Source organism: Lutra lutra, chromosome 1 (assembly GCF_902655055.1).
Source record: "Lutra lutra chromosome 1, mLutLut1.2, whole genome shotgun sequence".
NCBI classification, from domain to species: domain Eukaryota; kingdom Metazoa; phylum Chordata; class Mammalia; order Carnivora; family Mustelidae; genus Lutra; species Lutra lutra.
In genome coordinates this window covers 172,342,979-172,369,975 of record NC_062278.1, presented here as the reverse complement: position 1 = coordinate 172,369,975, position 26,997 = coordinate 172,342,979, and the positions used below count along the sequence as shown (strand labels likewise).

General features: G+C 45.5%; 1 pseudogene; it reads right to left on the bottom strand.

Annotated features, from left to right (window-relative positions):
* Positions 1–13,919: 13,919 nt before the first annotated feature.
* LOC125088095 (transcription factor BTF3-like) lies at positions 13,920–14,639 on the bottom strand (annotated as a pseudogene).
* Between the last annotated feature and the right edge of the window lie 12,358 nt (positions 14,640–26,997).

Sequence of the window (26,997 nt, the reverse complement as noted above, 5' to 3'; positions counted from 1 at the left end):
AGTCATTCCTCCATTTCTTCCTCTCTTCTGGCTAATCCAATCCATTGGTCTCCAAACCCAGTTTGGAACTTGAAAAGGCCAGTCTATCTGGCCACTGCAATTTTCAGACATAAATTCGATTTGCTTTGCAAGGCACCGTCAGCCTTCCTAGGCCTCGGGACAGCACTAACCCCTAGCCCTGGGACACAGAGGGGTGCTCGATCATCAGCCTGTGCCCCCGTCCGCCACCCAGCAAGGAAGGCAAGCAGCCAGAAGAATGTCATTATCACTGGTGGTGAACACGTGCCGGTACCTCAGAAATCCCTTTGTCCTACATCCACACAGTACACCTGGGGAAACCAAGGCCAAACTAAGGGAAGGGACATGCCCACAGTCACACTGCAGTGAGTAGCAAGCCCCAGTCTAGGATTTCTTCCACGACAGACATGCTTCACACTTGGCGTTGAGGATCCCAGATGTGAAGTAATTAATTGGGCCTTTGTTGAGTCGCACTGGCAAGCTGGACCAGGAACATGCAGGACTTCACCAGCTCTCCATTTCTCCACATAAAACATCCACAAGACTGGCAAACCTTTCTGTCTGCTGCCTCTCACAACATAATCCTGACGATTTACAATGTCTACGAAGACTGTCCTTTATTGCTACTGGTCGGAGGCTCCCTCTCTAGAAGGAAGGTGAGAGAGAGAAAAGAAAAGCTCCCTCCTTCAGTGTGCATAAATCTCCTGCTTCAAATCATCTATGGCTCCTTATTACCATCACAATTGAAGTCCAAATCTCCAGTCTGGCTCCAAACAGCTTTTCCAGCCTTAATTGTCACACTTTCCCCTGATCCACCCCTGTCATGAGTTCTCAGCTATCCTACGCTCCTACATGACCCCAACATCTAAGCCATCATGACTCCAAACCCTTGTGTGCACTTCCCTCCCTTTGGAACATTCCCTTCCTCTGTTCTCTGCCTGTCAAACTTCTACTCATCCTCCAAGGACCACCTCAGTTGCCCCCTCCTGTGGAAAGTCCTCCCTGATTTCCCTGGGCAGAACCAAATGTTCTCTCCCCCATGTCTCCACACCACTCTTCTGACAGCCATTATTTATGGATATGAGCATGTGAACAGCGTCTCTCTGAGGTGGGGGGGGGGGGGAAGATGGGAATTGCTCCCTGAAGGGCCATCCCGAGGCATGTCCATTATACCTTGCTTCCAGGTCTCCATCTTGACTTGGCGAAAGCATCCACAACAAACACTTAAAAAAAGAGCCACAGGAATAGACAAAGCTGAATGCCTTTGTGGATCTAAATTAAAAAAACACAAATAGAGATTCAGTGCCATACAATTCAAACCTGGCCATCAATATTGTTAGACCCATGGGCGTTCAATGTTAATCACAGACCCCAGATCAGGACAAGGGGATCTTAGACATCATCTGCTCCTTTCACCCTTTTAATTCTCTCCAATGATCTTTTTTAATATTTAAAAAAGAAATACCTTAATGCTATGAAAAAAAATCAAACCCACAAAAGATAAAAGTGAAAAATTAATGCCTCCCCACCTAAATGTCCCTAGATTTACATAGAGATATGCGTATTCATGTACATACACTGAGAATTTTTAAAACCGCAAATGAGATCATACAATACCACTATAAATATCACTCAACACCTTTTATTAAGCACAAAACATATCATGGATAGCTTTCTGTGTCAGCATATATAGTTTTATTATGTTCACTTTTATAAATTTTGTAGCAAATTTTACTCTTAGTGTATATGTAAAGGGCTTGAGTCCAGGTACTGGTCTGGACACCAATAAGAGAAAAATGACTGAAATACTGTTCATGAGCCTTTGTTTTTTATTGATAATCATTGTTTTTTATTTGAATGGGTTCTTTTCATAAATTTTATTGAAGTATAACACACATCATAAAAATGCACCAATCTCAAGCATGAATGATAAGTTTTCACAAAGAAAAGTCACTCCTGTGATAACAGTAAGATCAAGGATAGAATGTGACCAGATCCTGAAGCCCTCTTGTGCCTCTTTCCAGTACCCACCCACTGCCCCTGCTCCCGCCCCAAGAGCAACCACTCCCGTCACTGGTCCAGGGATCAGTTTTGTTTGTTGTTGAACTTGATATACTTGGAAGCTGTTGAACTTCATAGACTAGGTACTTACATTAGTCAGCTCGGGCTGGCCTAACAAGAAGCTGGTGGCTTAAATGAGAGAAAGTTCTAGAGGCTGGAAGTCCAGGATCAGGGTGCCAGTATAGTGGGCTCTGGTGAGAGGCTCTCCCTGCAATGCAGAGAGCCACCTACTTGCTGTGTCTTCACATGGGGAGAGGAGAGAAGGCAGGGATTGAGCTCCAGGGAGCTCTCTAGTTTTATAAGGGCACTAATCCAATCATGGGGCCCCACCCTCAAGATCTCATCTAGCACAGTCACCTCCTCAAGGTAATACCTCCCAATACCATCACACCGTGGGTTAGGGCTTCAGGGGATGGATTTGGGGGGCTGTAACTTAACGCACAGCTGCCTTTCTTGTGTTTGGCTTCTTTCATTCGATATTACATTTATGGGAATTGTCCACCGTATCCCAGCCCCACCCCTTCCAATATGTCACAGCATCCCATGGTAGGAAGGTGCCGTGACACATTCAACTATGCTCCTCTTGATGGACTCCCAGATTGTTTCCTATTTTTTGTAATTACAAAAAGCATTGTGATTTTAAAAAAGAATTTCCTTGCTCATATGCCTGCAGGTGTGTGCGTGTCTCTCCAGGGTAGATTCAGAGAAACAGGAATGCCATAACTACCTCATTTTATAGACAGATGCCGGGGTTCAGAGGGAGATATGAGCACCTCATTGTTTCAGCGCGTAACTTGCCCACGTTCACAGAGGCTGACATGAATGAGTCGTCTCCGCAGGTCTCCTACCTTGTCACTCCAAGGTCACACTGAGTGGTCTCTGCAAGTTACAGTGAAGGGTTTGAAGGTCACTGGGTGACCACTTTCCAAGTTCACAGGCACTGAATGGGCTTCCCAAGGTCACACCAAGTGTCCTCCTCAAGGTCACAGTGAGTGGGGAGCAGAAGCAGCACCAGCAACATGCTTTCCTGACTTGCCCTGCCGGCCCCTTGAGTCCACACTCCCTCTATCTACCTTGAAAATAGTCCATAGTCCATTGGAATTAGTTACGCACACAAACTCCTTGGAATCCCAAACATGCCTCAGGCCAGTTTCCTCACTGCCCCCTCAAGCTGAGTGTGCAGAGAGACATCAGGGCCGGCTGGCCCCTTCTTTGTTGAGAGCAAATCAGGCGGCCTAATAATACAGCCGCAGCCCCATACAGCGTCTGTCCAAGGTCACACTTGATGGTTTCTGAAGCCCAAAACTTGGATCACTGGCTCATGGTGGGGGCAGCACAGGCAGACAGATACAGACCAAGATTTTGAAAGCCCTTCTCTGTTCTGTTCCAAGTTCAAGACGCTGGGGAACGTTTCAGATTTTTCCACTTTTCTCCTTCCCCTTGCGCCACTGTGGAACAGGGGAAATTAAATTTCAAAGGAATTTTTCCTAACTAAATATAAGTCTCTGCTGCTAGGAAAGCAAGGTTTTGTTTTTGTTTTTAATAATCCGTGTCCCAGGGGCGCCTGGGTGGCTCAGTGGGTTGGGCCGCTGCCTTCGGCTCAGGTCATGATCTCAGGGTCCTGGGATTGAGTCCCGCATCAGGCTCTCTGCTCAGCAGGGAGCCTGCTTCCCTCTCTCTCTCTCTCTGCCTGCCTCTCCATCTACTTGTGATCTCTCTGTCAAATAAATAAATAAAATCTTTAAAAAAAATAATAATAATCCGTGTCCCACTTCAACAATGACCAAGGTAGTAAGAATTGAAGAGAGAGAAAGACGGGGTTAGTGCAAATCTCAAACAGAACACACAACTCAAAAGACTTCATATTTAGGCTCAGAATTGAGAAGCCCAAATATCTTGGCAACACACCCTCCCTCTTTTTTATCTCCTACTAAACAGCTAATTTTCCCACCAATAAGTCTGCAGGAAAGGGAACAAAAGGTCTGGCATAGGACAGATTGTAGTATTTGTAGTCCCACAACACGTGAGGAATGAGAACTCTTGCAGCGGGGTGTGCAGGCCGGGGGAGGAGGGTCCTTTGGAAAATGGGAAGGCCGGGGATGCAAACAGCCAGGCCCCATGCCATCTTCATCAGGAGAGCAAAAGCAATCAGTTGAACTAAGATTTGGATCCAAACTTGAAACGTGACTGGCTGGCTCTGTTCCCCTTCTCTGGCCTTCAGTTTTCTGCTCAAGAGATGAGGCTGGGGGCTGGTCGAGGGAAAAGAGACCCCAAGAAACTGCCCCGAGAAACATACAGAAACTGTATGCCCCCACACAGACCGGAGGCAGGAGGGAAATGGAAAAGGTCAACTGATTGGAAGTTTGATGCAGAGGCCATTTAGGACCAAAGTGGCACAAACCTGATCATTTCAGCTCCCAGGCTCTCTGCTCTCCATGACCAGCAACAGGCACCCAGGGATGCAGAAAGGGCCATTCCAGAGTCATCCGGCCACTGCCGTGCCCCTGCCCGAGTAGGAGAGCTGTGACAGAAAGGGGAAAGTGCCGGGTGCCTGACACATACCATCTCATCTACTCACTACGACCTTGTAGGAGGGTTATGACTGTCTCCATTTTATAGATGCGGAAGCTGAGGCACACAGGGAGGAAAGTGACTTGACCGAGCTCCCACAGCTGGGAAATGGCAGAGCCATGACTTGAATGTGGGTTTCTCGGCCTCCCCAAATTTTCTACCTCCTCTTTCCCCGGATTTACAACTCTGTAGGACTATAACTGCTTCCTTCCTAAGCTAAGACACCTCCATATGTGCTGAGTGGGTGGGTGGACGGACCCTGGAGCCTGTGTGCAGGGGATTGATGCGAAGTGATGTAAAGAAACACAAGGCTCTGCCCTCACCCTCAAGCAGCTTCCAACCTGGGTAGACTTAGCATGGACACTCGAAATGTCTTCCAACACTGACAAGCCACTTCTGCTGAGGGGCCCCATATTTACAGAAAGAATGAGGGAGACAGGAGGTCAGACGAGAGGCATCCCACGTGGCTCTGGGCAGCAAAGGAAGTCATGGAAAGCTGCCTGGAGGAGGAGGGGCTGGAACTGGACACAGGATGGGGAGAGTTAGTGGATGGAGAGGAGGAGAGAACAAAGGCTGACTCCAAAAACCAAGCTCTTTCTGCTATATCCTACCAAGAGGTGAGTACAGAAGGAAGAGAGGGAGAGAGGAAGGAGAGAGACAGAGACGGACAGAAAGAAAGAGAAAGAGAGAGGGAGGAAGGTGGGAGAGTGGGAAGGAGAGAACACAAGCTTCCTCTAAGGTAACTTATGGAGGATTCAGCTCTGCATGATCCTGATCTCCAGTCTCCCCCTTGCTTGAGGGAGAACTGGCATGGTGACACACTCAGCCTTGAGTATGTGGGCATTACCGGCTGGCATGAACATGCTGTTGGGGCTCTCCAAATCTCTTTCCATCCTCCCTGATCTCACAGGCCTGCATGGCCAAGGGCACAGGCATGATTTCCCCCAGGAACTCCAAGGCTTGAAGGAGCCATAGATTTGCTGTCCAAGTCAGAGGTAAGACCAAGACTCCCTGACTCCTCCCCATTCTTGTTCCACCATGGACAGGCAAGGAGCCTGGTGAGAGGTAGATCTACTGTGCAACAAGTACGCTTGAGATCCAAACCACTTCCCAGCTGGTTAACCCTGAGCAAGTCACTTAACCTCCCTGAGCCTCAGTTTCCACATCTGAAAAATGGGGCTATTCCTCAGGGAGATACGACAAGAGCTGGTGTATGTAAAGAAATCAACACAGTGCCCAATATCTGATAGAGTCTCAGAAAGTGGAAGTCATTCCTATTAGTCATAGTATTGCTTTCAGTCAGATTATATTAGAGGATAAAACTAAACCCTATTACTTCTCGTCTGACGACTTCAGAAACTCTCTGAGTGAGAATTCTGGTCTCCTACTTCCCAGCTGAGAGAAGAAGGCAGGGACGGGGCACTCCAGGACTTTCTGGGACACCTGGCCTGCCTGCCATGGAAGCTGGTCCCCAAGGGGCCCAGCTGTTGGCTTCCCAGTGCCACCTACAGGAGACTGTCCTTTGCCTGCAACTGGCTCAGGCCGCTGCGCCGGGTGGGGCTGCATTCCTGGGCCCCCCAAGGTAAAAATAGTTCTGCTTTGTTAGGCTGGGTGGTTACACACTCCTTGGCCTGGCAGTCTGCCCACTGGAAAGGCAAATGCCAGACTATTTCAGGCTGTAAAAACAAGCCCCGCCAGGCCCCAGCGTCAAGCCCCCAGAGACCGGTATTAATATTCCACTATCTCGGGCTTTCCGGCCAGAAAAAAGAGAGGAGAAGAAGAAACAGAAAAAAACCTCCGTGGCTGCATGATTCGTCCTTCTGTTACCCACAACACAGCTGGCAAAACCACCGCAGACAGTGCACATGACCTTCAAGGCCAAATTCTCGCAAGCAAAACAAAACCCAAAAGGCTGCCATAGGAATACTAATTAATAGTAACAAAAAATAATAGAGTGTTTACCACACACAAAGCAGTGTGATAAGCAGGTTGCTTTCATCTGATCATTCACAGAAGCCCTAGGAACTGCCTATTACAAGCCTCATTTTCTAGGAAAAGAAACTGAGGCTCAGAGAGGTGAAGTAACTTGTCCAAGCTCACACAGCTAGCCATCAGGGAGGTGAGGGTTCAATCCCAGGTCTACCTGACTCTGAAATCTATGCTCTTCCTTCCAGAATCTTCTCCTAATGTGTTACTTAAAAAAAAAAAAAAACAAAAAAAAAAAAACAACCTAAAAAACAAAAAAACAAGCACGACCTTTCATTGGTTTTCCTTGCTTTGTTTTAGGAAACCCCACTGGGGCCATTTCAATGGTTTTCCAGGGCCTTCAAGTTAAATTATGAACTCCTGAGCATGACCTTCAGAGCCCCTTGAAGTCTAGCTCCCCCTACCTTATTTTCATCCCCCACCAAAATCCCCAGTTCAAAATCCTAACCCCCAACATGATGGTGTTAGGAGATGGGGCCTTTGGGAGGTGATTAGGTCATGGGATTCATGCCTTTATAAGAGACACCACAACTTCCTCTCTCTGCCATATGAGGACGTAGGCAGGAGGAAGACACCAGATCTGCCAATGCCTTGAACTTGGACTTCCCACCTTCCAGAACTGTGAGAAATAAATATTGTTTAAGCCACCCAGTCTATGTTTTCGGTATAGCAGCCTGAGCAAACTGAGGCACCATTTTTTGGTGCCCAGCTCTACCTTGCGTCTTCCAGGCAGCCTTCCCTGATCTCTCTGTCCAGAGCAGAATGAGCTCCCTCCTGTCTGCATATCACACCCACTGTCTGTGGGCCCAGGGTACCTCTGCAGAAGTGGCCTTTTGGGATTGGAGATGTCCCCTGTCCATGTTGTATTTTCCCACGTGGGTTAGAAGCTGCTGGAAGGCAGGGTCTCCATCTGTGCTTCTGCCTGTTCTCATTAGTCCCTAGTCCCCAAATCTTCAGTGGCATGGGATCACATTCATCCCTCTATCCAGGCATCACCCATCCCTATTTTTATCCACTCATTCAATGTTACTGTGTGCAACATAAGAGATACAGAAGTCAGTTAGAGACCCCCAGTCAGAGGGGCGAGACACAGGGAAGGAGACACGTGAAATAAGGCACTCAGTGCTGTGGAAGGGAAGGCTCAGAGGTTCCGGGAGTCTTGCCAGGTAAGGGGAAACCTGAGTTGGGCCTCAAAGGAAGAACGGAGGCTCATTGGATGACACTCAACCAGTCTCACAGGCTTTAAGCACTCCCTCCATGGGCTGACCTGACATCTCGGCCCCCATCAACCACTGTATCATTTGGGTCCCAACAGGGAAGGCTGGCTCACTCAAGTCAGGATCGCACACACATAAGAAGTGTTTCTCTTCATGGGAACAGTTACACAGAAAGGGACCACATGGGTCAGTGTGGTCACCTGGCTAGTGGTAACGGAGCTGTCACCACCCCCTAGGCCTGAGAGGGTGAGGACAGGGAGTCTGGAAAAAAAATCTAGAAGCAGAGACTTGGGTAAAGGCCCAGAAGAGGAAGAGTGACTTTGCTGAGCAGTGACAGGCAGCCCAAGGTCACCACATAGGCAGGGAGCCAAGAGGAGCCACCCCCTGACCTCACTCTCCTCCCACCCACTGATCTCCTGCTGGTACCTCCTGCTGGCCAACCCAGCCAGAACAAACTGCAGGGTGGGGAAGGGTTCAGGGCATTGGGGGGGGGGGGGAGACAAAGCACCCAGCCCAGCCAGCCATGCATCTCTGGCTCCAGCCATGCATCTCTGTCTCCAGCACACTTGGAATGATTGCTATCCCCCGAACCACCCTTGACCTTCACACCTCTGTGCCTTTGCTCATTCTGTTCCCTCTGCCTGGAACTCCTAGCTCAGCTTCTGACCTCATCAAAATCCAATGCCTCCTTCAAACCACACTCACAGGCTGTGTCCCAGACAGTGTTTTCCTTATCTACTCAGAAATGGTTTGCCTTTTAGCACCTGCATCATTCTACCATGCATCTTTTCCCTCTACCCCTTAAAGGGCAGGGCTTGTGGCTGATTCATCTTTAAAACCCTATATCTTTGCCTCCTCTGCATCATAAACCTGAAATCTTGCAAGAACTGTGAAGGGTACCCTATCTACAAGTTCACGAGGTAGCCCTCCAGTTTCATGGATGTTGGCAGAAGACACAAGATTCCTGGATCAGAAACAAAGGACTCTGTTACTCACAGAAATAGTGGTAACCAGACAATCAGCATTTTTGTCCCAGTTCCCAGATCCCCAATTCCCACAGAACCACATAAAGAGAACCAGGTAACCCCTATTCATGCACTGGGTTGCATTACCGGAGAGCAATGCTGAGCTTAGGAAACCCAAACATTTTATAGTGGGCAGTAAGCTCTTTGTTCCCAAGAAAGACACCATCTCTGCCTCCCAAGGAAGTCTACTTCACCAATATCCTGGGAAAGACAATCCAGAATAAAGCACAGACAGGGCCTCTGCCGGCAAAGCATGAGGAAACACTGGAGGCCCAAGGAGAATCTCCCCACAGCGGAACCTGGGGGGTGCCCACTAAATGTGACACAAGCATCACTCTGCCCTCCTGCTAACAAACATCAGGGTTGAGTATCCAGTCGGAGGCCTGACCCAGTGCTTCCTGCGGGCTCCCTTCCAGTGGGTGCCAGACTCACAGTCATACTTTGATACTGGGTTGGGAGGAGGTTGGGGAGTTGATGGGTAATAAAGAATCTGACTGGTTCCCCCAAATCCAGGGGGCTCTCAGCCATGCATGGGGGTAGAGAGAGAATCAAGCAAAGGCAGTAGACCATGGAGGACCCAGAGAAGCCTGCCCTCGTCCAATCTTACCTCTTACCAGCTGGCTGCCTACAGCAAGTCATGGAATTTACTTCTGAGCCTCACTCTCCCCATCTTAAAAGGGGCACAGTAACAGTAACTAGCTGATAGGGCAGTTGGGAGAGTGAAATGAATTCATTCATGTGAGCTACTTGGGCTGACACACCGTCAGCACTCTCTTTATTAGCGAAAAAGAAAGAAGGAAAGAGGAACAGATGTGCAGAAGGAGGGCAAGGCTGAGTGTGTGGGTTGGAATGGTCTGCCCTGCTCCTGAATAGGGAGCAGAACCTTGGTGGTGAAAGGAGACAACGTCATTACCCACTGCCCCTCCTATCCCCCCAGGCTCTGACTGTGCACTCAGGCCTTGTGATTTCCTACACCATTGACTCTGGTCTCCAGCCCGCTTCTTCATCCACAGATGGGACTTGATGATATCCACATGGCGGAGGATGGCCCCAGGCTCTGGAGGGAGCTGGTTTGGGACCGATTATTACCCACTAAAAAATAGATATAAACAAATCATTTTCGAATCTTTCCAAATGCAAAATAAGTACTGGGACAACATTCATGCTATTGTATTAGCAGCTCTCACTTAGAAACTGATTGGCTCCTTTCAGCAGCCATCCCATGGACCAAACCTTGGGAAGATCACAATGGTATTAATGAAGATAACCACTGAGAGTGCAAGTTAAGTGCCAGGCCCTGAGCTAGGCCTCTGCAAAGATGCTCCTATTTGAAAATGAAATAAGATGGGATCAGGAGGGAGACAAACCATAAGAGACTCTTAATGTCACAAAACAAACTGAAGGTGTCTGGGGGGAGGGGGATAGGGAGAGGGTAGTGGGGTTATGGACATTGGGGAGTGTATGTGCTATGATGAGTGCTGTGAAGTATGTAAACCTGGTGATTGTCACAGACCTGTACCCCTGGGGCTAATAACACATTACATGTTTATAAACAATTTTTTTAAATTATTAAAAAAAAAAAAAAAAAGATGCTCCTATTTGAAAGTCACCTGAACTCCAGGACTGCCATTATCATCAGCCCCAATTAACAGATCAGAAGCTAAAGGTCATGGAGCCAAAGGAACTTGCCTCAAGTGTCAAGCTCTGCTGCAAACCCAGACCAGCTGGACCCTGAAGCCCAAGCTTCAGCACACGGCACCACACTGCTACAAGGAGCCTTGGAAATCACCTTCCCCCTCACGTTTGGCAGACAGAAGAACGGAGGCCCTCAGAATAGCAATGGCACATGCAGAGTCCTAGAAAGTGCTTTCACTGAGCACTAATTCCAGGTCCAGACCTCTGTACTCCGATCCTTTGTTCTCTGCTAGCATCACCGTGACTTTGTGAGAAACACACACAGAAAAGAACATAAAATCAAGAGAAAATTAAGAAAATTAAGCAGAGGGGCGCCTGGGAGGCTCAGTGGGTTAAAGCCTCTGCCTTCGGCTCAATTCATGATCTCAGGGTCCTGGAATCGCGCCCTGCATCAGGCTTTCTGCTCAGGAGGGAGCCTGCTTCCTCCTCTCTCTTAGCCTGCCTCTCTGCCTACTTGTGATCTCTCTCTCTCTCTGTCAAATAAATAAATAAAAATTTTTAAAAATTAAAAAAAGAAAAGAAAGAAAATTAAGCAGAGAAAATGAAGAAGATGGTTTTGGAGCGAGAACCATGGCCATTGTGGCGGGGAAGGCTACAACTCCAATTCAGCGGAATCCAAGATATTCCTCAGTCAACTAGAGAAGCAACTTCCACGAGGGGGCGCTACGAATTTGTTAACTGGTCACCTAATCCTTGATCCAAAATTCCACAGGAAGCCCTTACTCTAGGAGGGTTTCCCAGACAGTGGCTCCCATGGGTACCCCTGGGGACGCATGAGGTAATCTATACAAAACACACAGATGAACTTATAGAACATTTAATAATTGTGTATCTTCTGAGAAAATTTAGTTTTCTTCTAAATGTATTTGGCCGAAAAAAGGGAGAGGATTTGCTTTCTGACTAAGCTGTCAATATTTTCCTTGGTTAGAAAGTAAGGGACTCTTTAACTTCTAAAATATAGCTTCTAACAGAAGGAACTGAGGAGTCAGATTATTTCATAAACTCTTCTGGCTGTATCAATGCAAGGTTTGTGTTCATCGAGCTGTCCTGTCATGGAGCCCCATGGCTGCTGCTAATCGAGAAAGCATTCATGAGCCTGTTTCTGTAAGGTGAGAGAGATGAAGAGCCCAGGTGGGTGGTTCTGTAGCACCTAGAAAAGGAAACTAGTCATAGGGGCATAAGGGGTGTTATATTTTCTACGAATCTCACCTTCCTGACAACTTCAGGTCACCGAAATCTTGTCCACTGGGAGCAGGCCACCATGTTGCCCAACTACAGGGACCCGATTCCCGTCATAGTCTTCATGAGCGGTGACCCCCTTCCCTTGGAGTTGTGTATAGTATAGCTAAACTTGGGGTCCCTGAGTGTGAGCATTCATTCATTCAACAATATTTTCAAGCAATTCCTTTTTTTTCAGATCCAATGGTAGGCCCTGCTTTTGAAAAACACATAGCCAAGGGCACTAGTGATGGGGAGACAGTTTTCAATAGAGGAAATGCATCCCATTTTGAGAAACCCAACCTTTCCATTTCACAAATGAGGAAACTGAGAGCTTCAGAAGCTATTTACACACTGATGATGACAAACCAAGAAAATGGCAGAGCTGGGACTAAGGCCCAAGTGTCCTGGCTCCTGGCACAGTCTTCACCATGCTGCCCTCCAAAGGGCCATTGACCCTCATAATATCTCTGACCTGAGGAAAGGAGCCAAGACCACTGTTCCCATTTCACAGAACAGCAAATTATGGCATCCAGAAGAAAACCTGGACAAGTTGTCAGATGACCACTCATTTGACTTTTCAACATTTCTTCAAGAAAGACATATCTTCTGATTCCTGCAAGTCCTCTCTAGATGCAAATCACAAAAACACTGAGCTTGTACTCTCTCTAGCATCTAGCACCTATGACCCCCACCCTTACAAGCACCTTCTTTAGGAGCAGCCCTCACACATGGTCCCTGCCTCTACAGCCACCCCACTCCCCACCACTCACCCATGGATATTCTGATTCATATCCAGCTGAGGGCGGGGGGAGGGGGGTGTCTTTTATGTCAATGCTCTGGAACATTTCTTGTCAAAAAGGGAAGAAGCTGGCTGCAATCTCTTCAGCTTGGGTGCATTTCAGTTGCCACAACAGAAAGGGGGGGAAACGAGTAAGAAAGAAAAATAAATCATAAAGGAAAAGCCACTGAAAGAGAGGGAAGAGGAAGAGAAGAAATGGGGAGAAGGAAAAAGGGAGAGAAGGGAGGATCGAGGGTGGAGCAGGGAGGAAAAGGAGGCAGGGAGAATGGGTTGCTAATAAGGACCACACTCATCTACTTAGTTCCCCATCCAAGGGATCCAGAAGAGCCAAAGATGACAGTGTTTGTTGGTAATGTCTGTTGAAACAGGAGGGTTTTCACTCTGCAGTCTCTTACCCTCCATGTTTGGGCCTGAAACCAAACTCATGGAACTTCCACAACATCCCCTAATTGGGGAAGAGGGGATTCTGATTTAGAGACAAATCTTAGCTAAAAGAAAAGAGAATCTTATGATCAAAGGACACCAGAGCAGAGCAAGACCACAGAGATGCCTACAAGAGCACTCACAACCTTCAGTGCTCGTCTTCAAGCCATTAACTAAAACCAAACAAACCAAAAACATCAGCTTCCTCTAATGTCACCTGGAATATATAAACAGATTATACATCAGCAAAAACAAAGCAAGGCTATGGCCTTGTAGATGAAAATAATTCGGTTTTCCCCTGCAAGGGAAACTGAATCTTCATTTTATTCACATGGTATCAATCCACTTGCCTACCCCAGTTTTTCCCTCTTGGATCAAGAATGGCGTCAAAACAAATTCAAGATCACTTGCAACATTAAAGCTGTCATTTTTTTAAAATGAAAATGGAAAATATTTACCAAAAATGCTTACTTGATTTTAGTAAATGAGAGAGATAATTTGCTCCCACAAATCTTTAAAGTCCATTTGATGTAACTGATGGACTTGGCCACTAAGTCAAACTTGACTTCCAAAAACACCTTTGGAGATCTGGCAAAAACTGAGCACTAGGGAGGAAAGTTTCAAATGTGCTTTTTAGCCGCAATATCATAAAAAAAATTGTGTATATCCTGAATTTACCAGCAAACACGTTAGATGCAATATTGTTTTTCTTCGAAAGCAAGAATATCACTTCAAACACTAAATATCAATTCAAACACTAAAAAGGAAAATTTAACACCAATATAATGTCTCTATAGATAAATTTTGTCTATAATTTTTTTAAGGGATGGGGAGGGGCAGAGGGAGAGGGACAGAGATTATCTTTTTTTTCCCCCTACACAAAGAACTTTATTAACCTTGTTTCAAACTTTATTCCCAGGTTTCTTCAGCTTAATTAGCTGCAAAGAATGAATTGTGTATAAGCAAAAACTGAAAAGAGCTGCAGTGTCCAAGGGGCTTGGGCTTAAAAATATCAGATATCTAGATTTTATTAGATCCATGAACAAAATTTAAAAAAGCAGTCATAATATAAAATAGCAGCTCCCAGTAACTTCTTCAAGTTTTATCTTCTTCAGAAGTTGACTCAATTCAGTTTGCTTCATTCTTGGAAGCTTCATCAAAATTCTCCACAAGACCTGGAACTTCATCATCATCCTCCTCCTCCTCTCCGGTAGCAAGTGGTGCTTTTCCATCCGCAGATTGTGTGGGCAGAGCTTCAGTCAGTCTTCTTCAACTAGTCAGACTGTCTGCACCAAGTTGGTTTAAGATACTGGGTAGCATTTCCATCAGCTGCTTTGTCTCAGCATGGCCTGTAATGGTGAAATTGTTCGCTGCCAGCAATACCTGAACTTCAGGGTTGTTGAAGTGGATCACTGTTCCTTGGTTTGTGAACAAATTCACTTCTTCAAAACCAGAGATACTGTTTACCCCTGAGTTCTTTAAGGAGAACTGAAGTGTTTTATCATCTGCTGTAGCAGTTCTGTGAACCACCTTCTTCTTCAGGCGAGCAGCATCTTTCCCACCAATGTGCACCTGTGCTTGCAGTTTGGCGAATTTCTCCTGGTTCATGATAGTTTCTTTCATCTTGTTGGGGAGAAAAAGGGACCTCGAGGGGGACTAGGCTTGGAGTTCAGGGGGTCTCAGGTGGACCAGCTGAGATTAGGTGCAAGATGGCAGCTCAGACAGAGAGAATCTTCTTCTTCTTTTTTTTTTTTTTAAAGATTTTATTTATCTATTCGACAGACAGAGATCACAAGCAGGCAGAGAGGCAGGCAGAGAGAGAGGAAGGGAAGCAGGCTCCCCGCTGAGCAGAGAGCCAGACAGGGCCTGATTCCAGGACTCTGGGATCATGACCTGAGCCGAAGGCAGAGGCTTTAATCCACTGAGCCACCCAGGTGCCCTGGAAAGAGAGAATCTTAAGCGGGCTCCACACCCAACACAGAGCCAGATGCAGGGCTCAATCTCAGGACCCTTGAGATCATGACCTGAGTGCAAACCAAGAGTTAAACACTTAAGAGACTGAATCACACAGGTGCTCCTTGGCTTATAATTTCTTGACATACAAAATACTGACAAATGAGGTAGGCGCTTATTTCTTTGAGTTGCATGATCAATGTAGTCAACGCTTCAAATGTCTCTGCCAAGTATGCCAGGCATCTTAGGTCAGGGTCCCAAGAAGCAGACCCTATAGGAGAGGATGTGTGTTCAAGGGAGTTATTAAGGAGAAACCTGTAATGGAATGAGGCAAGCAGGACAGGCAAAGGGGCCTTTCAAGCAGTTTCCAACCATGGCCTTGTCTTCTGGGGACCTCTGAAGAATGAATCACACACCAGAATTGGCCCCACACCAACACAAGGGAGAAAGACTTTTATACCCAGCCTTACAGTCACTGGCTACAACCACCCAGGTACCACAAACTCCCGAGATACCTACACTCTCTGCTCCTGTGGACAGAAGGCCACAATGGCCCAAGGGTGGTCCTGGAAGAAAGGAACAGGTACAAAGCACAAAGAAGCTGTGGCATGAGTGTTTCAAACCCAGAACAGATACCCAAGCACTGCAGGTGAGGCACTGAGAGTGTCTGCTATAACCAAAGTATGTGGAAAGTTAACATTTTTGAAACTGAAAAGGATTTTCTCCAGGTATTCCAAAAACACAGCAACTGAGCCCTTCATTGATCCTGGCCAGGTTAATTTCCCTACAAAGCTCAATATTCTAGGATCGGCTCTCAAATCTTCACACAAAAAAGAGAAATGACCTGATGCTTTAACATACTATTTTCCACAACTTGGCTATCCTGATATCTAGACCGAGTTGCCCTCACAGAACTGTCCAATCCAATGCTTGGCAGTGATAAGACATCCTTGAAATGTTCATCTTCTCTTGGATTTTTGCCCCAAATGCTGATCTTAAACCAGGCATTTCTGAAATATCATCAGTAGGCACCAAGTATATATTTTTTTCTAAGTAAGCTCATTAGCTCGAAGAATTTTGACAATGCTTCAAAGACATCATCAGCCTAAAAAGGGTCCTTTTCCAGGCTCTTCAATGCAGCATGGGTAAAGAAATAATGAACACAGTTTTCCTTTACTGAGGAGGAATTAACTTTGAAATTGATTTTCCCAGCTCAGTCATTTTTTTGGCCTTTGACTATAAGAATCAGACAAAAAATACCCTGCAATTTATTTGTAATTTTCTAAGTGAAGTTTTGGCAACACTCAGAACTCTTCAACATGAAATTCCTGTCACTTCTTTGTGATTTTTTTAAAAATCCTCTTTCAGATGTTTATAACCTAGATAGATTCCTGATTTTCTATTCTAGGACCATCTAGCCTCATATGCCAAAGAGAATGTCACCTTATGATCCAAAAGGAAGAAAAACTCCACCATCTGTTAAAGGTCTGTCTGTATAACTCCAGGAAAGCCAAGCTGCCTCACAGCTAGTCTTTGCATCCTCTCCCATTCGAATAAATATCAGTTCAAGAGAAGAAAAAGCAGGGGAAATCAACATTAATTATTTGTACTTCCTTGTACTGTTTAAATGATGAAAGTCACACATCATGTCAAAAGGACACTGCGTCACCCTGAAAGAGCTCCCACTAGCCAAAGCTGCGACAATTTGGGCAATAAAATCAATAGCTGTAATATTTTACTACAACTCCCCAAAATAAAAAAATTAAATTAAGTAAACATGAATTAACTATTTAAAGAAATATCCATAAGCCCATACTGATTTTTTTTTAAAGATTAAGTACATAAATAGGGTGAAGTGAGAACCTTTCCCTACAGGAGAATTCCTAGTAAACAGAAAAAGAAAAAGGGGAAAGAGAACACCATCATCCAAGCCCTTGTATGATGATAACTGCTGTTAGATCCACCAGGGAATTCTCAGATTCATGGGTGATAGTATTCAAGGAGAAACAAGGTATTAGATAACTTCAAAGAATCCCCCCTCCCAAATATTTATTAATTGGAAAAGGGGAACTGACAACTTTCTGGTGGAAAAAGCCAGCAGACTGACATGACGAAGGTTAACATCAGCAGGAAGAGACTCAGTCCACAGAATTGTGAGAAAACATCATACAAAACCAAGTTGGGGGAAATTCTACAAAATATCTGACCAGTACTCTTCAAAACCTTCAAGGTCATAAAAGACAAGTAAGACTGGGAAACTGTCCCACACTGGACAAGACAGAGGAGACAGGATGGCTGAATGTAATGTGGGGCCCTGGAACCAATAAGGACATTAGTGGGGAAATCCGAATAAAGTCTGAGTTTGGAGTCTACTTAATCGTCTTGTGCCAGTATCCATTCTTATTTAGGAAGAAATGCACCATGTTAACATTATGAAAAGCTGAGTGAAGGGTATCCAGGAATTCTCCTTGCAACTCTCTTGTAAGTCTACAATTATTAAAGAAAAATAATTTTTAAGTAGTATGTGTTTATTGTAACAAGCCAAAGAGAAAAGGAGATAAAAAGAAAAACTTTAAGGGCTCCTGGATGGCTTTGTCAGTTAAGTGTCTGACTTTTGGTCTTGGCTCAGGTCATGATCTCAGGGTCATGAGATCGAGCCCTGCTTCAGGCTCCATGCTCAGCACAGAAGATGTTTAAGGTTCTCTCTCTCCTTCCCTCTGTCCCTCCCCTCTACCTCTTCCTCACTCGGGTGCTCTTCTTCTCCCTCTGAAAGAAAGAAAAAGAAAGAAAGACAGACAGACTTCCCCCTCCCCTCCCTATCCATCTCACTCCTTGAACTGACCAGTTTAGTGTAAATTTTATGGCTCTTTTTGCTCAAAAAATTCATATGGAAAATATAAAATATACGTATTAAGGTTTTCCCTTTGTTTTTTATACAACTGTTTTAAAAAATGGGTCGTTGTGAGGAGCAAGGTAAATATTTACTGATTTAACCTTTACAGAAATCTCTTTAAAAGGCTCCAAAAGGACACTCTGTTGTAGGATGTCCAACAAAATATATGGGGATGCTTCTTCACCCCTGATTTATTTCTGGGGCTCTCCCTGCCTAAAAACCTTTCGCCTGTCTTTCCACTCTATCCCAGCCTCTAAATCAACTCACTTTTTTCCCTCCCATGTGGCTACTTCCCTCCCTTTCCAGTGGAAACCAATTCAACCTTGCTGGCTCCTGCTAATGCCCTAGTCCATTTGGTAGCATGAGCTCCATCATCAGAGCCCAAAGCGAGTAACAGGGGATCCTTCGAGACGGTGGGGAAACAGCAGATATGTCAGTATCCTTGTTCCTGACACACTATATCTGACTCAAAGGTTTTTCAAGCCGAGAGGGCTATATGGCGGCATTACTCAGTGTTTTTAGACATAACCCATCCCGAAGAAATTTTATCCAATTCTTTGCAATGAACATGCATCCGTACTTCAGAGGAGCCATAGGCATTTAGAGGAAAGGGGTGTCTGTAGCCATAGTCAGCAAGCAGCACCCCAAGAAAAGAGGGGAGGGACCTAACAATGAGAAGGACTGGTTGCACTTTGAGGGTGACAAATGGGGTTCGTGATGATCTGTGGGGGCAGAGCAGTCCCAGGAACTCAGCTATCCTTGGGACCAGTTCTTGTTTGTCTTCCTACACAAGGACAGTGGCAGCCTGTGATTCCATCTCACCTTTTAATGGAGCTTAAAGGCAGATCTGTGTGCCCTTACCCTGACTTCTTCTGGACAAAGGTAGAGCATATTCTAACTTAGGGTATGATGTCATCCAAGTAATTGTTTTTGCTACTTTATTGTGGCAAATACACAAAATCTACATTTGTCTGGCACCAGTCAGTTACTGACACATCTCAGTCTTCCCACTTAGTTGCTGTGTGACGCAGAGAAAATTACCTCCACTCTCTGAGCCTAGCTTCCTCCTGTGTAAAAAGGTAATAATATTACCCATCTTACATGGTTCTTGTGAGGGTTATGGAGCTAATGTATATGAAGTGCCTTCAGCAGACCTCTGCATTTAAAAATCCTCTATCTTAAAAAATGAATTACACAAACCATTTATTGACATATAGAGATACAGACACAGACATAGAATACATTTGGTTATCTGACCAGATCATTTATATGGGAGTGCTAACCTGCCCAATTATGCTAGAAAAACAAGTAGAAACCACAGTGTTAAAAGAAAAACCTCTCAAAGTTTCTCAGGGGCCAAGCAGTGGCTGCAGAAAGCAGCAGGTGGGACTAGATTGTTCTCAGGGTACACCTGGAGCAATTTTCCAAAGCAGCATATGGGCTGGATTTTACTTCCCATTTGCAAACCATCTCAGTGAGGAGAATGACCTTCCTCTCCTTAAGAAACCAAGAAAGGAAAAAATTACCTATTTCGAGTAGTAAAAAGGGGGAAATTAGATATTTTGAATAAGTAATTTATTCTGTTCATGCCATCCATTCAGTCTCCTTGAATTACTGGGAACAGGTTGAAATTAAACCTGAAACTCACCCCAGAACTGAATGCGAAGTGCTGTTTATCAGGTTCTGTTCTCCAGGTTACTTAGATTATCTGAATTAATCCTCACAAAGACATTTTGAGAAAAAGAATATCATTCTCCCTTTTGTGAAAGAGGAATTTGGCTCAAGAAGGTATAATGCCTACGAAGTGCTTCACAGAGCATTAGCTCATGGCAAGTGTGCCCTGTGTCACGGTTAGAGATAAGATCACGGGTATTTACCAAGCTGTCACCGCTAGTTCATGGCCGGGCCAGGTCATTTTAAGTACATTTGACTCCTAGAGCCGTGTGCTTCCCATACTTTGCAGAGACTTCCCACCTCTTCTTCCTCTTTGCCTACATTCATATGAGCACCTACTTCATCTTATCCCCAGCAGCACCTAACTAGCCTCAAGCTCGGGAAGGTTCTGGGAGTTGCCCAGAATTCTTAGACACCTTTCCCTCAACACTCACCTGCTTGCACGCACATGCACACACGGTTAGGTTCAGCACTTTTTGTCTTGAATTATTGAAATACCATGTGCTGATTTACAAAACTGGAAAACTACCAAAGCTGTGATAAAGAAAAATGAAAATGTCCAGGAAGCATCCTCCTCAGAGACAGTTCAAGTCAACATCTTGGCATACTTTGAAGGTGATGGATGGTTGGACCAAAGCCAAGGCCAAATCACCAAAATTTGTATTTGGCCCAGACAGTATTTTATTTATTTATTTTCGAAGATTTATCTATTTATTTTAGAGAGTATGGGGGAAGGGGAGAGGGAGAGAGAGAATCTGGAGCAGATCCCCCACCATGCCGCTGAGCATGGAGTCAACATGGGCTCCAATCCAAGACCCCAAGATTGTGACCTGAGTTGAAACTAAGAGTCAGACACTTTACTGAGTCATCCAGATGCCCTTAAAACAGTGTTTTTAAAAGTATGTTAGTTGTTAACATTTAAAATTTGGGGGATTGCATATAAATACCATGATTTCCAGCTTTCCTTTCAAAATTTAAAGCACTTAGGGGTACTTTGCTACTTTATTGTGGCAAACTCACAAGGTTAGGTGGCTCAGTGGGTTGAGCCTCTGCCTTCAGCTCAGGTCATGATCTCAAGGGGCTGGGATCAAGCCCCACATCAGGCTCCCTGCTCAGCACGGAGCCTGCTTCCCCCTCCCCCTCTGCCTGCCTCTCTGCCTACTTGTGATCTCTGTCTGTTAAATAAATAAATAAAATATTTTTTTAAAAAAATTTAAAGTGCTAGCAATGCATAGCAACAGTTGGCCAAAAGCCCCTTTTTCCTCAAAGGCATGTTCTCTCCAATTTGCCTCAGGCCTCATCACTCCCTACTGTCTTACACCTGGTCTGAACCACTAGTTTCTGTCAACCACAGGTTCCAGCAGTCACCAAATTTACAATCAGGGAGTATATGTTTCCTGTCCTTTCCACAAATAATTTTTTACTTTGAGATTATCTTATATTAACAATTTATTCATATGTTTTTCAGTTGCCTCTGTATCACTAGCAGTTTCCCATATTATTAGAAATTCTTTAAATATTAACACTGTTGTATGGCATTCCATTGCAAATATATGTGTAACTTCATTTATTTCTGACTTTTGTCATTACAAATCATTGTGATGATCTTTTAAAAAATATTGAAATGTGGATTAAAAAATGTGTGTGAATACTGGTTGATTGGAATACTCCCTTTTATAGTCTCTAGTTCTGGGATTAATCCTGTTAATCCTTCACTGCTGTCCATGAACAATGACCTTGGCTACAATGGCTACTGCTTCTCAGTAGCTCACCACCAAGTGTCAGGACTCTGAGTTCAGGGCCTGAAGCAGTTGTCCACAGAGATAAGGGAAATACTTGTCTGTGGATGTGAAAGGAAGAATCACCTGGGCCTGGAGCTGAACGCAGGGGGGCCAACATTGGCCTCCAGCTTCCACCCACCATGTGTACTCTGAACACAGGGCAACCCCACAGTGACCCATCTCTTCTGCGCTGGGAGCCACACTTTCACACTTACCCGCTGCAGTGAAATGTCACTAAATCTGCAAATTTCACCTTTCAGAACATGACTCAGACTATAGAAAAAGCCAAAAGGACCTTAGCAAAGTCGAAGCTTTCTAATCATCAAGTGCACGCACCAAAGCCCTCGCCTGTAGCCAGGATTCATATTAGAGACAGAATTTTGACCACATTGGCTATCTCATATTCCAGATCACAGAGGATTAGAAATAATGAATTAAGAGGGGACAGAAATGGAAGAGGTAGCTGACAGTAACAAGAAGTGGCAGTTGGTTATGCTAAGCAAATAAGTCAATCAGAGAAAGACAGTTATCATGTGATCTCTCTGATATGAGGAATCTGAGAGGTAGGGCAGGAGGTTCATAGGGGGTGGGGGAGGGAAAAAATGAAACAAGATGAAAACAAAGAGGGAGACAAACCATAGGAGACTCTTAATTCCAGGAAACAAACTGAGGGTTGCTGGGGGGTTTGGGGGGTAGGGATAGGGTGGCTGGGTTATGGACACTGGGGAGGGTATGTGCTATGGTGAGTGCTGTGAAGTGTGTAAGCCTGATGATTCACAGACCTGTACCCCTGGAGCAAATAATACATTATATGTTAATTTTAAAAAATAAAAGTGGCAGTTGGCAGTGAGAAAAGAAAGGGAATAGCAAAAGACTCATAAAACAAGGCAGTCTGGGGTCCAAGATAATAGAGGCATCATTCAATGCCTCGAGGAGAGGGGGCAGGGCAGAAAGCAATGCCAAAGGGGGTGAGGGACACGAATGATCCAGAGCACAATTTCATGTAGCACAAGACTGAGCCAGCTCTCCATTGCCCAAGGTGATGAGGGGCAAAATGACCTTTCTGCAGATATGCAGCAGGTAACACTGAGCTGGGGCTACGGATGGATTCATAAGTCTCCATCTCATCCTTCGCCAATACTCAGGGTGATGTTTAGAGGTGCAAATGGGCTGAGGTAGCCCCAGAGAGAGGAGCATGGGAGAGCAGGAGGTGACATTCAAACCAGAGAACCCTGGGACCTGGGTGTCAGGGAACTTGGGCAGAGGCAGAATGTGACCCAGACAATGGGAGCCAGCCAGGATCCACAGCTCTCCATCCAAGTCTCGGGACCCACCCACAGCGTGACTGGGGTGGGGGTGGGGGTGGAATTTCTTAACCCTTTAAACCCACCACTCAGCTGTTAGGTAAAAATTTTAGTCCCTGTCTTACCTGCCTCGTGGGCAATCTCAATGATTAAGTTTGTTAACACATAGGAGAGCTTTAGAAACTTGCTGCTGTGTGGGAAGATAGCCCAACAGCGGGAAGGGCTGGAACTGCAGACTCACATAAGCGAGATAAGGTTCCACACCTCGCTTAGCCTCCCAGCCAGCCTGCGGGATTATCCGCAGAGTTTACTCGGTGACAAATGCATGTTACAGAAGTTTCGTTCTACAACAGCAAAAAGAAAACCACAAAAATGATACTAGCTGGTTACTCTATCAAATAGGAAACCTGGAGTTATAATTCAGGAGCAAAGGATGGTAGAGATGAGCTCCAACTTAATATCATCTCCATGACAAGGGACAGGGGATCCCACCTGAAATCTGGGCAAAAGGCACTCTGCCAAGGATCACCAACTCTTGGATGATTTCGACGTGGAGTGGAGAAATCAAACACATAAACCATCACATCAGATCCCGAAGCATCCTTAACGTTCACCAGCCTCCCCGCTCAATGTAATGTCTCTTCAGTTCAGCACATTGTCCTTGGGAGAAGTCCCACACCCTTGATTCCAGCACAGCCCTTGGGACAGGATGGTTAGACACGTATCTCAGGAACCTCTTTCAAGGCTAATTTGCATAAACATTACATCTGCAGGAGAAATGGGAATTTAAGAGCAGTAACTCTGAAAATCGAGCATTATCCGCCGGGTGCTTTGCTGAGCAATGGGATGGTGTCTTTGAAGAAGAGACATGGAAGCAGGACTTCAGAAATCAGAGAGTGATCTAGGTGAAATCAGCATGTGCCAGGGAAAGCACCGGGCCCAGCATCAGCAGCCTGTACTCTCACTCCTCCTCTGCTTCACCCTTGCTGAGTGACCTTGGGAAAGTCACTTTCAGCCTCAGTTTCCTCTTCCATAAAACAGGTATGATGACATATGCTCCGCTTCTTTCAAAGCAAATTCAAAAGTGAAAGTCAAGGTGTGGTATGGTAGTGGTTTTTTTTTTTTTTTAACAGATTTTATTTATTTATATGAGAGAGAGAACAACCAGAGGGCAGTGCAAGAAGGAGAAGTAGGCTCCCCACTGAGCAGGGAGCCCCATGTGGGGCTCAAGCCCAGGACCTGAGCCAAAGGCAGATGTTTAACTTACTGACCCACCCAGGCGCCCCCAAATTGGTGATATTTGAAGTAGTAACAAGTAGGCAGACTTGAAAGATGTGGCCACCCTACTCACCTCCAACTCGGCAGCTAGAATGGAGGAAAGAGTTGGGGAAACTCTGAGCCTTTGTTGTAAATGTCCCCCATGTGCCAAAGACAGACAGAAAGCATGAAGTGGAATGGCCATGCTCAAGGCTGAGAGTGGAACCTTTCAAGAATGACAGCCGGGGTGGTGGCACTAGTAAGAACAGCAGGTGAGCACGCTCAGGCACCACTCACTGTTGGAGCCCGTTGCACACACTGTCTCATTTAAGCCTCCTGAGGATCATAAGAGGTTGGTACTATGATTACTAGTCCCATTTTCCAGATGAGGAAACTGAGGAACTTGCTCAAAGTCATGAAGCTAGTGTCAGAGTCAAGATCAGAGTCCAGAAGTTTGCCTCCAGAACGCACTTTCTTAGCCATGATGTTATACTAATTATTATGTGATAATATCACTACCATAGCCATTGATATGATTATACTATCTTAATAAAGCAACAATAATTATTATGACCATCTGTTGCATTTGGTTCCCCTCAGCCCAATGAGGAAGGCATTTCATCTCCATTTTATCAATGGGGAAACTCAAGCTCAGGGAATCACTCAGAGTCCAAGGGGCAAAGACAAGATATGACCTGAATGGACACACTTCAGGCACTGTGATCAGGAGACACAAGCTCACAGAATATTTTAAAATAATAATGGAAATTCCCAAACTTGAGATGCCAGTTGGCTCAGAGGGACACACGCTCAGCTTGGGCGTGTCTTACAGACTTGAAATCAAAATGTTGGAAAGCAGGTTACTTCAGCTCTCATGGCGGATTTCTCCATGACAGGAGGCATGAAGTAGGATTCTCTGACCCCTGAATCCTGATGGAGGTGAAAGGGGAGGGATGCAACTTACAAAGCAAAGCGACTGGTGAGAATCAAAAGTTTGAGTCCAACGAGGACAACTTAATATGATCTGAATGGTGAGAAAGAAAGGAGGAGGAAAATCTTCCGTTGCAAACACCATTTCTATTTTTTTTTTCCCAATGGAAAAGGTGCTGGCCAATCATTTTCTCTAGGTACCCAGAGAGGTGAACAAATGGAAAAGATTACAATTGGAAAAGGGGAAGTACGTCTTCCACGGGGAGCTGATAAAGACTAGGAAAACCCCAAACTAACAGCTTTCAGCAGAGAACGGATACGTTGCATGCTATTTGTGGCTCACAGAATCTCCAGGAGGGTCCGAAAGCTGAGTGTGCCCAGCCAGGATCAGTGTTTGAAATCATGTCACAGAACTGGGCCAAGGAAGGTGCTACCACAGCCACCACTAGGCACAGAAATCACAAATTCCCAACACCGGGATGCGGGACATTGTCCCTGGGAATCACGCCCTTGGAAACTGGGTGTGGCTGCAGCTGCCCCACCTCCCCACCCCACTCCTCCAATCACCAGCCTCCAAATCAAAGATGTGGCTGCAGCTGATTGGCTGATTCCAGGTCACATTCCCACGGCTTAGCTGCAACGGCAGCTGGGAAAGGAGTGGCTAACATTTTTAGGACAGGGTGACTGACTCATCCTTGATTTGCCTAGGACAGTTCCAGGTTTTAAACTGCAAGTCTCACATTCTGAGACTCCTTCGGTCCCAGGCAAAACAGGACAATGTATCACCCACTGAGGGGGATGGTGACTCTGGCCCATGAAGTAGGAAGGGCATGACGCTCCAAAAAACAGGATCTTCGGATTTTGAGTGTCCAAAAAGAGTGAGAAATGCCCAACACGTTCTCTAAAAGAGGCCAGAAAGATTCCAGTCCTGATGGATTTCGGGGAGAAAGGAGATCTGCCTGAAGGCAGGGAACTAGGCTAAGTGAACTCTTGTGCTTTCTCTTAGCTACAGAATTCCAAAATTCTGGAGCACCGGGATCCTGTAATACTGGAAGGCCATGATTCATTCCCATGATCTATCAGCTTCTGCAAGCGCTACAAAGCATTACATAGAACTATTACACGTGAACTCCACTGCTGCCAGGGGTGAGCCAAAACGAGTTTAATAAGAACGCAAAACTCAACACTATTTTTCATTCCACTGGGAAAAAGATGATTCTGATTCAGAAGGATAAAAACTACTTCCCAGAAGTAAGCCCCACTCTGCAAGTCTTCAGAGAATCCACAGTCTGCACTTCAAGAGAACAGGACACAGGCACAAGGGGCTGGATTAAGTATGTATTGATTGCTTATCTCCCCAGTGAGTGTTCCTCATCCTTTACCCCTCCTGAGGGAGTTATGGAGTCCCACTCCACACCCGACCTCATGGCAAGGAATAAGCACCCGTCAGTCCCTCTCCTGGGGTTTCCCAATTTGGAGCCAGGACAGAGGAGCCCTGCCTCTGGGCTGTTGGTGCCAGATGAAGTTGAAACTAAGGCCCAGCAGCCATCTTTCCTGTTCCATGGAGAAAGACTATTAGCAGTGGGAAAATAGGAAGCAGTGGGAAAATAGTCAGAGACCTGAGAGAGATGGGAGTGAGACAGAGAGAGTATCCTTGTGGTATCCAAACCCTGCTCTGGTCCCTGAGGCCCTGGTTCCTACAAGCTACCCTGTATCCCTTCCCAGCATGTGAGCCCACAAAGTCCCATTGCTTCTGATAAAGTCCTCGACTAACATGGCAAATTAAAGATGTGGCAGTTATCAAATTGCCCATAATTAATGATTAGGATGGTTACACTCTATGAATTGCTCTGGGAATGTTGGTGTAAAAAGTAGTTATGTGCGATGTACGTTGGAGCCAATGTTCAGCCAGTTTGTACAAACACCTCTATTCAGATTGCTTTTCTTCATCTCCCTGAAAGTGAGTCACCTCCACTTAAAAATGGGTAATGAATAAAACCAACTTCACGGGGTTGTTTTGTGACTTCAGTGAAATAATGCACACAAAATCCTTCAGCCTGAACATTTTATGACTTGGTTATTATCCAAACGCTTGAGATGAGATGCTAAGGAAGTCTTCAGTGACCTTCTCAAGTTACACTGCTAATAAGGACAGATAGGTCTCACAGCCAGGCTATGGACTCAAAGTC